We start from the raw sequence: 12,003 nt of genomic DNA, 5'->3' as shown, positions 1-12,003 counted from the left end.
CCAGGTGTGAAAAACCATGTAAAACAATCAGGATACTTTGACCGCAAGTCCCCCAAGGCCGTAATAGAGGGTGACATTGGTTAAACTGGGCTAGTTCTTGTCTTAATTCAGGCTCCAACTGGCTTTAACAGTCAGGAGATTACTATCGCCCATGACAAAAAGTAGAGTGAGGTGGTTCTGGGTCTGGTGTATTTGGCAGTTCAATGAAATCATCACTGATAACTCTTTCATTGTTTCCATTTTCTTCTCTGGCATTCTCACCTGCAGACAGCCAGATGCAGAGAGAGAGAAGAAGGACGGGGAGAGGGAGGGAACATGAGTCTTCCTGTGTCATTTTTTGAGGTCAGGGAAGATCGTTCTTAGAAGCTCCCAGGCAGATTTGCCCCTGAATCTCATTGGCCAGAATTGTGTCACTTCTCCCTGCCTAACCAATCACTGGCAAGGAGAGTGCGGTTGTCATGGCCAGCCTAGACCAATCAGGACTTAACCCTGACTCTCGTGGGGGAGGGGTGGGTACCTGAGTAAAATCAGAGTTCTGTTGGGAAGGAAGAAATGGGAGAGGAGCAGAGAAGGCTCCAGATAGACAACTAATGGTGTTTGCTACAATAACTTTTTTAGTTTTCTGTGACTTAAGCCCCCTTGAGCCTATTGGCAGAAAATAAACCTGGTAAACTCAGTTTTAAATCGTTCTCTTCTCCCCTCTCCTTGGAGCAGCACCTAAGTGTGAGGGGGTGGGGGAGGCAGGCACGTGTGGTCCTTCATTGGCACCTGTCTGCTTTGATTTCTTTTCATTTTTAATTGTGGTAAAAAACACATCACATAAAATTTACCACCTTAATCATTTTTAAGTGTCCAGTTCAGTACTGTCAAGTATACTTATCTTGTTGTGGATTAGATCTCCAGAAATTTTTCGTCTTGCAACACTGAAACTCTGTGCCCATTGAACAACAGTGCCCCATTTCCCCTCCCCTAAGCCGGTGGCACCCACCATTCTACTTTCTGTCTCTGTGATTTGACTACTCTAGATACCTCACATATGTGGAATCATACAGTACTTATCTTTTTGCGACTGGCTCAATTCACTTACTATAATGTCCCCAAGGTTCATCCATGTGGCATGATGGGTCAGAATTTCCTTCCTTTTTAAGGCTGAATAGTAATCCATCAGATGTACAGACCACATTTTGCTTATCCATTCTTCTGTTCATGGACACTCAGGTTGCTTGCACCTCTTGGCTATTGTGAATAATGATGCCGTGAACGTGGATGTACAATATCTCTTCGAGATCTTGCTTTCAGTTCTTTTGGCTAGATAGCCAGAAGTGGGATTGATGGATCATAAGGTAGTTCTATTTTTAATTTTTCGAGGAATCTCCACTATTTCCCATAGTAGCCGCACCATGTTACATCCCCACCCACATTGCACATGGCTTCCACTGTCTCCACATCCTCGCGAACACGTTATTTCCTGTCTTTTTGATAGTAGCCATCCTAATTGGCGGTACCTCATTGTAGTTCAGATTTGCATTTCCCTAATGATTAGTGATACTGAACATCTTTTCATGTGCTTATAGGCCATTTGTATATCTTCTTTGGAGAAACGTCTATTCAAGTCCTTTGCCCATTTTTGAATTGGATTATTTGTTTTTTTGTTGTTGAGTTTAGGAGTTCTTTGTATATTCTGGATGTTAACTCTTTATCAAACATATGATTTGCATTTTTTCTCCCATTCTGCCTTTTCACTCTGTTGATTGCACAGAAGTTTTTAAGTTTGATGAAGTCCCATTTGTCTATTTTTGCTTTTGTTACCTGTGCATTTGGTGTCATATCCAAGAAATCCTTGCCAAATCCAATATTATGAAGTTTTTCTTCTATATTTTCTTCAGAGTTTTATTGTTTTAGGTCTTACATTTAGGACCTAGATCCATTTTGAGTTAATTTTTTGTGTATGGTGTTAGATGAGGGTCCAGCTTCATTCTTTTGCGTGCAGTTATCCAGCTTTCCCAGCGTCACTTGTTGAAGAGACTGTCCTTTCCGCATTGAGTGGTCTTGGCACCTTTGTCGAAGATCAAGGTGCCATATACACAAGAGTTTATTTCTGGGCTCTCTGTTATGTTCCATTGATCTATCTTCATGCATTACCACACTGTGGATTACTGTAGCTTTATAGTTAGTTTTGAAATCAGGAAATATGAGACCTCTAACTTTGTTCTTCTTTTTCAAGATTGTTTTGGCTATTTGGGGGCCCTTGAGATACCATATTAATTTTAGGATGTTTTTTCTTATTTCTGCAAAAAGTGTCATTGAGATTTTGATAGGGATTACGTTGAATCTGTAGACTGCCTTGGGTAGTATTGTCGTCTTAAAAATATTAAGTCTGCCAATCCATGACCATGGAATGTCTTTCCGTTTATTTGTGTCTTCTTGAATTTCTTTCAGCAATGTTTTGTAGTTTTCAGTGTACAAGTCTTTCCCCTCCTTGGTTAAGTTTATTCATAAGTATTTCATTCTTTTTGATGCCATTGTAAATGGGACTGTTTTCCTAATTTCCTTTTTGAATTGTTCACTGTCGATCTACTTTGGTTTTGACTGAGATGGTCTCTGCCCTTAGGATCCATACCACATCCGCTTGTTTCTACTACGGACCCTCTCAATTTCTCCCTTTCTGCTCCTCTGCTGGCTCTGTGCCGATCTCAGGGGCACAGGAAGGAAGGGCTCTGCGCCCTGGGACCACGGGAGACCCAGAGGAGTCTTGGGTCCTTCTGCTTGGACGTCAGTGCAGCCATCTCTGCTCTTGAGCGTTCATACCATGGTAGGTCAAGGGCCTCTGAGAGCCTGTGGACGCCAGGGTCCCAGGCAGGAGGGGCCAGTTCCCCTGTTATCTGGGGTTCTACCACTGCCTTAGAGGGAAGCCTGATGAGGGAGAAAAGGGGAGCCACGGGGCCCTGGCTCTTCCCAGAGACCCACACCAGCACCCCGTTCTCTTGAGCTCCTCTTGCACACTCCTCTCCCTCAGCCTGGAGAGAATCTTAAAAATCTTGTTCCTGATGGGCAAACACTGATTCAGCCAAAATTCTTCCCAGTTTTTCTGTCTCACATCTAAAATTCCACTGTTTAAAACATAAAAGGAAAAAGTGTGAACGCTTTACCAGGAAGTTTCCCCTTGGAGCAAAGACCACTGGGAGCACCGCTCAGCCTGAAGGCGGTGAGTCAGCATAAAAGGAGGGCGGAGCACAGGGCTTCTCCCTCCACCAGGCAGCCTCCCTTCCCTGCTCCCCCGCCTGCTCTCTTGAGCTGAAGGAGAAGGACCCTGAGTCAGGGTTAGTCCCTAGCTTAAACTCTACAGCAGCGGTTCTCAAAGTGTGGTCCTGGGGGCCCACCAAGTCAAAACTATGTCATAATAATTAATAATTCTAAGACATTCTTTGCCTTTTTCATTCTCTGTCTCTCACGAGTGTTCACTGGAGTTTTCCAGAAGCTGCATGACATGATGTCGTAAGGGATTGAATGCAAAAGATATGAGAATCCAGCTGTCTTCTATTAAACTATTCTGTTAAAGAGAATTGCAAAAATGTACATAAATGCCACACTTTCATTAAAGTTTCTTTTTGTTTTGCAAGATATAGCTGTCTTTATAAATATTTATTTCAGTTAACATGAAATGTTTATTGTTATTTTTAAAAGACTTGATACATCAATATTTTAAAAAATTTCTCAGTTGTAATTGCTAAGTAGGACAGCACTAATCCACCTAACTAAAGGTCTGTGGGGTCCTCCATCATTTTTATGAGTAAAGGGGTCCTGGGACCAGAAGCTCGGGGCCTGCTGCCCCCAGCACGGCTCTGCTTTCTTCTGGGGCTGTCGGTGCAGCTGTCCCTCAGCCATCCGTGCGGGCCTCTCCCAAGGCTCCATGTGCCTCGAATTTCCCCGTCTGTCAGCTCCCAGCCCGAGTGGCCACACGAGGGCAGCAGATTCCGCCAGGAGCCGCCGTGAGGCCCTCCAGCCCAGTTTCCATGGAGGAGTCTGCAGTGTTGAATGCCTCTTGGGTCTCTGGCCAGTGGAGCTGGAGAAGCAGAGATGATAAATCCAGGTCCTTGCCATGGAAGGCTCAGGCCCCTGAGGCACCCCCACCCCCCGCAGTGAGCCGGGGAGCCGGCAGAGGCCCAGGCCAGAGCCTGACTGTGTGGCAGGGGGGAAGTGTTCAGTGAAGGTCATTCCCTCCAAGCCGTGCAGAGCTGCCCTAGGCGGCCTGTCTTCCAGACTCTCGGCTTTGACCCCAAAGTGTTTGTCCTTCCCGCCGTTGCCTGTGGGGAAGGAGCGCTCTGTCCTCCTTGCCGTTCAGTGGTGAGCAGCTGTCCTGCGGTAAAGCCCTAGGATGAGGGAGGGAGCAAGGGGGTTCCACTTCCCTTTTATGCTGCCTCTGGTGAAGGTGGAGGTGAAGGGTGCCTGTGAAGTTTCACCCAAACTAGGGCTCGTTTTTATCAGGACAAGTCATGAACGTCTCTAGCTAGGAAAAGAAGGCCTTGTGGCCGTGTAACACAGAGATCATCTCTCACTTCCTGTTATCCGGTGATTCCACCCACCTCTCCCCAGAAGCTGAAGGCAACCTGGCATGAATAGCTAGCTCCACGCTGGTCAGTGGAAGGGCGTGAGATCTAAATTTGTAAGACAAGGCTTCAAGTCCCATGGCTCCGGGCTGCTGGCCTGTGCGCTTTCCCTCTCACTATAATGCCAGCCCCATGGTGGTTTTTCCTTAAATAGTCATCATCATACTTAGTCAACCCAATGACACACAAAAACCGGTAGTCTGTTCAAGGACGGCCTGGCGGTTAGGAGCGGGGCTCGGACCCCTGGGGAAGGCAGGAACCGTCTGGGAGGCTGCGCATAGGTGTTCCCAGCTAGCTGAGGCGGCTTCAGACTGGCCCCACCTTTCCATCTCTCCCCTTCCCTTCCCTGAGTTAGATACTGGGTCACACATTTGAGGATTTTTGAGGTACTCCTATTTTCCAAAAACTAAGCCAAAAGAAGTGATGGCTGAAGAAGAGATCCTCTGAATTGCTTTGTACTTCCACTTAACGTGCTCCTCCTTTTTCGCTTTTTTATTTTTAATTGTGGTTTAAAAACAGTGTAGCAAATTTGCCCTCTTAACCGTTTTTAAGGGTACAGTTTCGTAGTGTTAACTATATTTACACTGTTGCATAGCTCCTCCTTTCGTAAATATTGATAAAGCAGCATTGCTCTTCTCTCCCTCTTGTGTCATTCGGGGTGCTCAGTAATAAAGATAAGTGACATTGCTTTACCACTCTCTAACTGATATGCCCAAGCATCCCCAGAGAATTTCCCCAGAAGTCAAAAGGTATTAAGAAAACATTGAATTGGTGATGGAGGAGCTCCCTTCTGAAGGGATTTGGCAGTAGCGTGGGGACCGTTTCAGCTGTGGATCGGTCTCTTGACCACAGAGGAAACAATACCCTTAACCCTGTTGTTATTATTTTAAAATCTTTCTCTGGCGTACTTGAATGATGATGGTGTTATAAAACTAAAACTGGGGACTTGTTCTAGGAAGACAACCCCAATAGCATATGGAACTCCCAACTGGTGAAATATCAGGTTTTCGCATTGTGCCTGGCGTGTGCAGAGCCTGCGACAGAATTCCCCGTTAGGCCAACCTCGGATATAGAAACACCTGTAGGTTTTCTTGGAGGCCTTGGAATAATCGCAAGTTTAATGATTTGATCTTCTCAAAAGGGATATGTCTGGTGATCCTTTTTCTTCAAAATGTTAGTTATTAACTAGACAAAATATATGTGGAGACAACATGATTTCTTGCAGTTACTGTGTACAGAGAAATACTGGTTTCATTAATTGTTATATGAAGTGCCTTTTAAAATTTCACATAATTGTTTAAAGTTTTTATGTCTTGCCTTTGTTGCTGGTGATATTTATGTGAATTCTGTACGGTGAATTTAATCTTGTAGTTTATTCATCATCTGTACACTCGCACCGTCTGGCTGCGCTCTCCTTCTGAGTGTTAATTTCTTCTCTTTAGAGCACTGCCGATCCATTTCAGAAGGGTGTGGAGTGTGGCCCTCCCCTTTATTTAAATAACGTCACAGGAGTTCTCTTTACCTGGTAATGATTGGCTCAGGTCAGGGCATTAAGGCAGCTTTGTTTTCTATCTGTAGGTTCTAGGTTTTCTGACTGAGTCATTTGTCTCGTATCTAACCTTGTTCTTGACCATGGTAACACAGTATAGGTTTCATAGGTGGATGTGTTTACTTGGTAAGAAGAAACAAGGATATTAGGAAAAAGCAGTACATTTGCTGACACTTTATCTTCTTTGTTTTTAGACTGTGTGATAGCTTATTATCGTAACTGCATTTAAACTTTTTTTTTTTTTTTTTTTTTTACTGCGTGGCAGCTTCTTTACCCACATAATTCCATTTATTTACTTAGGCCTCAAAATGCTGTTTTGAGGGGAGCATGAACTCAGGCTGCTTGGATACAATTTAGTATATTCCATTACCACTATACTGATAATTTACGGATGACATCTAAGTGACCTGACTGATCGTGTCCTGAAGGGCCCAGGGCATCCCGGATAACCTCTCAGGTGCTGTGAACAGGAGGTCGGAATAGACACAGTCCAGAATCCCTTCTCGTGTAAAATTGGATGCGGACTTAACTGACGGATGAACAGAGTTAAATGCCACGTTCAGTATTCTTGAGGATAGAATTAATTGACTGGGATTCTGATGCAGGTTAGAAATTATGGATTAGATCTTTGCAGAAACAGGGTAAAGATTGCAATAACCGAAAACATTTTATTTTTAAAGTGAGGCATATTTTTTTGCCCCAGACTTGCACTGTTTCGGTTCCCTCGTCTTTTGAACTTTACTGTCCTGTCCTTAATGTTAGTGGCCAGTCCAATACTTGATTTTCGTATCTGTGGGCATCTTGTGCATGTCGTTCAGTAGCCAGATCCATTCTATGTAGCTTTTCATTAGTGGATACACAAACCTATCAGTTCTTCACTCTTCACTTAAGAATATATCCAAGTGGAAGTGATCAGCAAACTGGTGATGATCACTGTATTGAATGAAAATCTTTTAGTTATTTTTCCAGATATAATGAGTTTTGTAAGCCATTAAGATATTCTTGTATGGAATTTCCCTTCCTAGATGAACGATGAGAATATTGTTTTATTAAATCTTTTTTTCTCTGAGAAAAAAAATAGCAGGGCTCTGGAGAAGCAGTCAAGGTTACATTCCTGGTTCCACCATGTGTTAGCTGTGTGACCTTGGGCAAGTTGCTTAACCTCTCTGAGTCTCAGTTTTCTCAACTGTAAAAAAGAGATGATGATAATGACATAGGGTTGCTGTGAGACTCATATGACTTTGGGTATCTAAAGTCTTAATTCAGTGCCTGGCTCATAGTAAGTGTTCAATAAACAGTAGCTGTAAACATCACTGCACTTGAAATTCACAACTTTTTCAGATGTCAGAGTCAGAAAGAATCTCAGAAGTCACTAAGTCAATGTTTTCGAAAAATGTGTTCGAAACAGTCTCTTCCCTCAAGATGTTCCACGCAAAAGGGTTCTGTGCCCAAGTATGATGGGGGATTTACAATTCAGGGCAGGATATCAAAGGCCCAGAGGAGTCACAGAGTAAAGAAATCTGTTGAACTTTGATTATTCCAGCATTTGTCCGGCTGATTTGACCGCAGAGCCCTTTTCACGCGTCACCTTTTAACTTCCAGGTTGCTAGTATCAGCACAACATATCCTAACCATCCTCCGAAGGGGAAATCTGTTTGGTGATTCCTCTTGTCAGCGATCGTGCAGACTCTTCCGGAACATCTGGAGATGAGGAGCTGACCACCATGGATGATCATGACAGCTGATGGATAAGTTGATGGGGGGTTTGCCGTGTGCTGGTGCTATGATAAGCACTAGGCGTGTGATATCTGATTTAATTCTTATAATAACGCTAAGAGTTATTATCTCCTTTTACAGGTGAAGAAACTGAGGCTTGGAAGAGTTAAGTAACGTGCCCACGGGCACATGGCTGGAAAGTACCGGAATGCAAACTCAGGTTGGCCTGATTCTAGACTCCAGCCTCCCAGCACCCCATGCTGCCACGTCACGGCCATCTCTTGTAAAGTCCTTCCTCGTATTGAGCTTAAATCCAGCCCCAATCTCTCCCCTTCCTCCCAGGGACACATGAGTTTCGGTTCTAAATATCCTGTTTGCCATTGTTTCTAGAACTTTATCCATCCTCCTTTTTCTCTTGACTTGCTCAGGTACTGTAGCATCCCTTTTGGACTGAAATACTCGAAAGTGAACACAGTTCTGTCTACTCCATTATAATGTGATAGTTGCATTTTTAGGAACTCACACGTTATCAACAAACATCTTTTTTTAAAGAGTTCTTATATAAGACCTTTTTATTTTTTAGACAGTGTTAGGGGATAGAAAGTTCTAGACGTACAATAACAAAATTATTTTTTCTGCAAGGATTTTGATAACAAAGTTCTTTTTCATACCTCTAGTGATATTGTGATCACATATTTTTTTTTTTTTTTTTGAGGAAGATTAGCCCTGAGCTAACTGCTGCAAATCCTCCTCTTTTTGCTGAGGAAGACTGGCCCTGAGCTAATATCTGTGCCTATCTTCCTCCACTTTATGTGTGGGATGCCTACCACATTATGGCTTGCCAAGTGCTGCCATGTCTGCACCCGGGATCCAAACCGGCAAACCCCGGGCTGCTGAAGCGGAACGTGTGGACTTAACCGCTGCGCCACCGGGCCAGCCCCTCAGATCACATATTATAGTGATGTAAACCCTTAAACATCACTTGCTTACCTCTGGCTTTTGCTCAGGGGTGAGAGCCTCTTTCCCTCCCTCTCTCTCCCCCAACAGCAGCACCCTGTTAACAGTTTCTCATCAGTATCACCTCTTCTATTCCCGTATGACTCATTGTTTACTAAACGAGGCACAGAGCTCCCCAAACCTAGTAGCTGGGCTATGTTCCTAACATTTTTTTCCCTCTCATACTCCATGCTAGTTCCAAGTTGTGATCTGCTTATAATCAATAGCAGTCCCTAGTGATGCACATCATTTTTCCATTTAGTAATTTCATTATATATATATATATATATATATATATATATATATATATATATCATTATAGCCAATTTTTGTTTTGAAAACACCACTGAGGGAAAAAACACCTGAACTCTCAGTGTGGTTTGACCAATGTAGCTTGCAGCTATCACTTTCTTGTTCTGAACCCTTGACTTCATGAATTCAGCTCAAGATCTCATTATTTTGGGTAGCTGCATTACCCTTTAGATATATATGGAGATTGTCTTCAACCAAAATCCATTTCCCCCACAACTGGGCTATCCATCTGCAGTTGTGTTTGGAGCCACCATGGAGGATCTTATACTTGCACCTGTTCAAGTTCATCTGATTAGACCTGGCTTGTTGTGCCAGCCCATGGTGGTCATCTGGAAGGCTGACTCTCCTTCAGCCTGGTGTCCTTTGTGAAACTGATAAGGATTACCCCTAGATCAGCATTTTCCAGTAGGTCATTCTGTGGTGATGGAAATGCTCTGTATCTGTGCTGACCAATATGGTAGTCACTGGCCACACGTGGCTACTGAACACCTGAAATGAGGCTAGTGCCACTGAGGAACTGAATTTTAAATTGTATTATTTAATTGTAATTGTGATTTTAAACTTTATGTCATTTAACTCCTTCAGCTTTCGCTTGTCTAGAGAACGCTTTCTCTCTCCTTCAATTCTGAAGGATGACTTTGCCAGGTAGAATAGTCTTGGTTGGCAGTTTTTTCTCTCCACACTTTGAATATATTGTGCCACTCCCTTCTGGCCCCCAAAGTTTCTGTGCTGAAAAATCTACTGATTGTCTTATGAGGGTTCCCTTGTATGTAACAGGTTGTTTTTCTTTTGCTGATTTTATAAGTCTAATTAATTTTAATTTAAATAGTCACATATGGCTAGTGGATACCATACCGGACAGAGCAGCTCTACCTGTTTACCTGAGACACAGGTGAAAAATCCTGAGGAGAATAGGGGCCACTGGAGATAGAACTCTGGATTGGGGATGGTCATTCAGTGATTATCAACCCCCTATATTTATAATACTTGAGTCATAGTTTCATCCATCGGTGCATATGGGTAGTGTTCAAGGACTTTGTCAAATCCCTTGTGAAATCAAGATGTCCTATATATGCATGTGGTTGCTTTGCTCTCCCAGCCTGGTAGAGTTTTTTTCAGAAAATAGGTGCCCCCCCCAATTTGTAGAAGTAATATGTGCCTTCTGTAGCAAAATGTAGGAAAGTACATAGAAGAAATTAACAATGACCAACAATTCTGCCATCCAAGATAACTACTGTTAACATTTCAGCATGTTTCTTTCATCTTTTTTCTGTGCTGATATTTTTCACACCACTGAGAGTGTACATTCTCTGATATTTGCATCCTTATTTTTTTCATTGACAGTATTTCATAAGTACTTTCTCCCATCATTAAAACTCTTCAAAAACAGTTTTAAAGGCTGTATAATAGTTAATTGTATTAATGATTAATAATTGGCATAACCATTCCTCTCTTGCTATACTTTTAGGTTGTATCTAATTTTTTGCTATTATAAGAGTGATGATAATATTATTTTGTGCAAAATAACTGTGTCTATAATTTTCATTGATTCATTAGCACAAAGTTCCTAAGAGAGTATTATCAAACCTAGGGATATGACACTGTTAAGGCTAATTCTTTCAAAAGAGGAAACAAAGTTAGCCTGGACCACATGCTGGCTCTAAAGGGTCAATGCTTTCCCTATAAATCTTTAAGACTACCCATTTGATCATCATTTTTAGCCACTCATTCCCTATTAATGTCAAGTTCACCATTGTATACATTTTAGATTCCAATTTCTTAGCCTTTATGAAAATCAGGATGACATTGCCTGTGTCTTTCATCTTCCAGAAGCACTTCTATTCACTAAAATTCCTCAAAGACGAAGTCAACTTGTCTGTGAGCCCCTTAGTACCCTTGGATGTAATTCATCCAGGTCAGAAGACTTGAGCTCTCTGGGGCAGCAAGGTGCTGTCTTGGTACACACTTCACTGCCCAGCAGGCCCTGCCCCACTGTCCCAGACTCCGGATGACAGTGAGCTTTCTCTTGCTTTAACCTTACAAACAGATTCCCCTGGTTGTGCAAGATTACATCCAAAATGGCGCTCCTCTTCATTTTCTCTGCTTTCTGAAAAATGGAATTGTTATTTTGGCAAGAATTTAGTAGAAACTGTATTGAAATTTTCGTAGAGTGAAAACTATCCCATTTACAGCCACCACTGCCTGCTCCGTAAGGAAGACATCTAGCGGAATGGAAGATCCTCCTCCGTACCTTGATGAGTCTGTATGGCTGAGTTTGGCAGAAGGAATGGTCGAGAAGTAAATGATTCTACAGAGTACAGTGAGAAGAGCTGGTGATTGGGAGGAGAGATGGGAAGGTGAAGAGAGGAAAAACCACCCAGCTGGATCACTCTATGAGGGGAATCAGCCAAAAAGGTCCTCATAGGATGGGACAGCTAAAAACGTTTGAGAACCGAAGTATCTAATATTTAATTGAAGTTGCTGGTAGATCCCCTCTTTTTCTCCAAAAGTGGCTGGCACAGCTCCGCACGGGGACAGCACACAGATGGCGAGCCTGGCCACTGCAGATGGAACTCAGCAGTTGCAGGAGCTCAGAGCCAGGGGTGACTGTGCAGACGTAAGCTTCCTCCACCTTCTGCCCTGGCCTCCTGAGAACTGCCCGCCTTTGGGGGAGGACTTCAGACGGCCACAGGTTGTGCAATGGACGCGTGGACCCATCTTATCCAGGGAGGCCTCTGCTGACATCTGTGTTACATAATAAACACAGCCATTGCTAAAAATAATGGTGATAATATCACAAAATAAAATTAAGAATTAAGTCGG

The sequence above is a fragment of the Equus caballus genome, chromosome 30, assembly GCF_041296265.1.
Source record: "Equus caballus isolate H_3958 breed thoroughbred chromosome 30, TB-T2T, whole genome shotgun sequence".
Taxonomy (NCBI): Eukaryota; Metazoa; Chordata; class Mammalia; order Perissodactyla; family Equidae; genus Equus; species Equus caballus.
The sequence above is the reverse complement of the archived record's forward strand: the minus strand, read 5'-3'. Positions refer to the sequence as shown.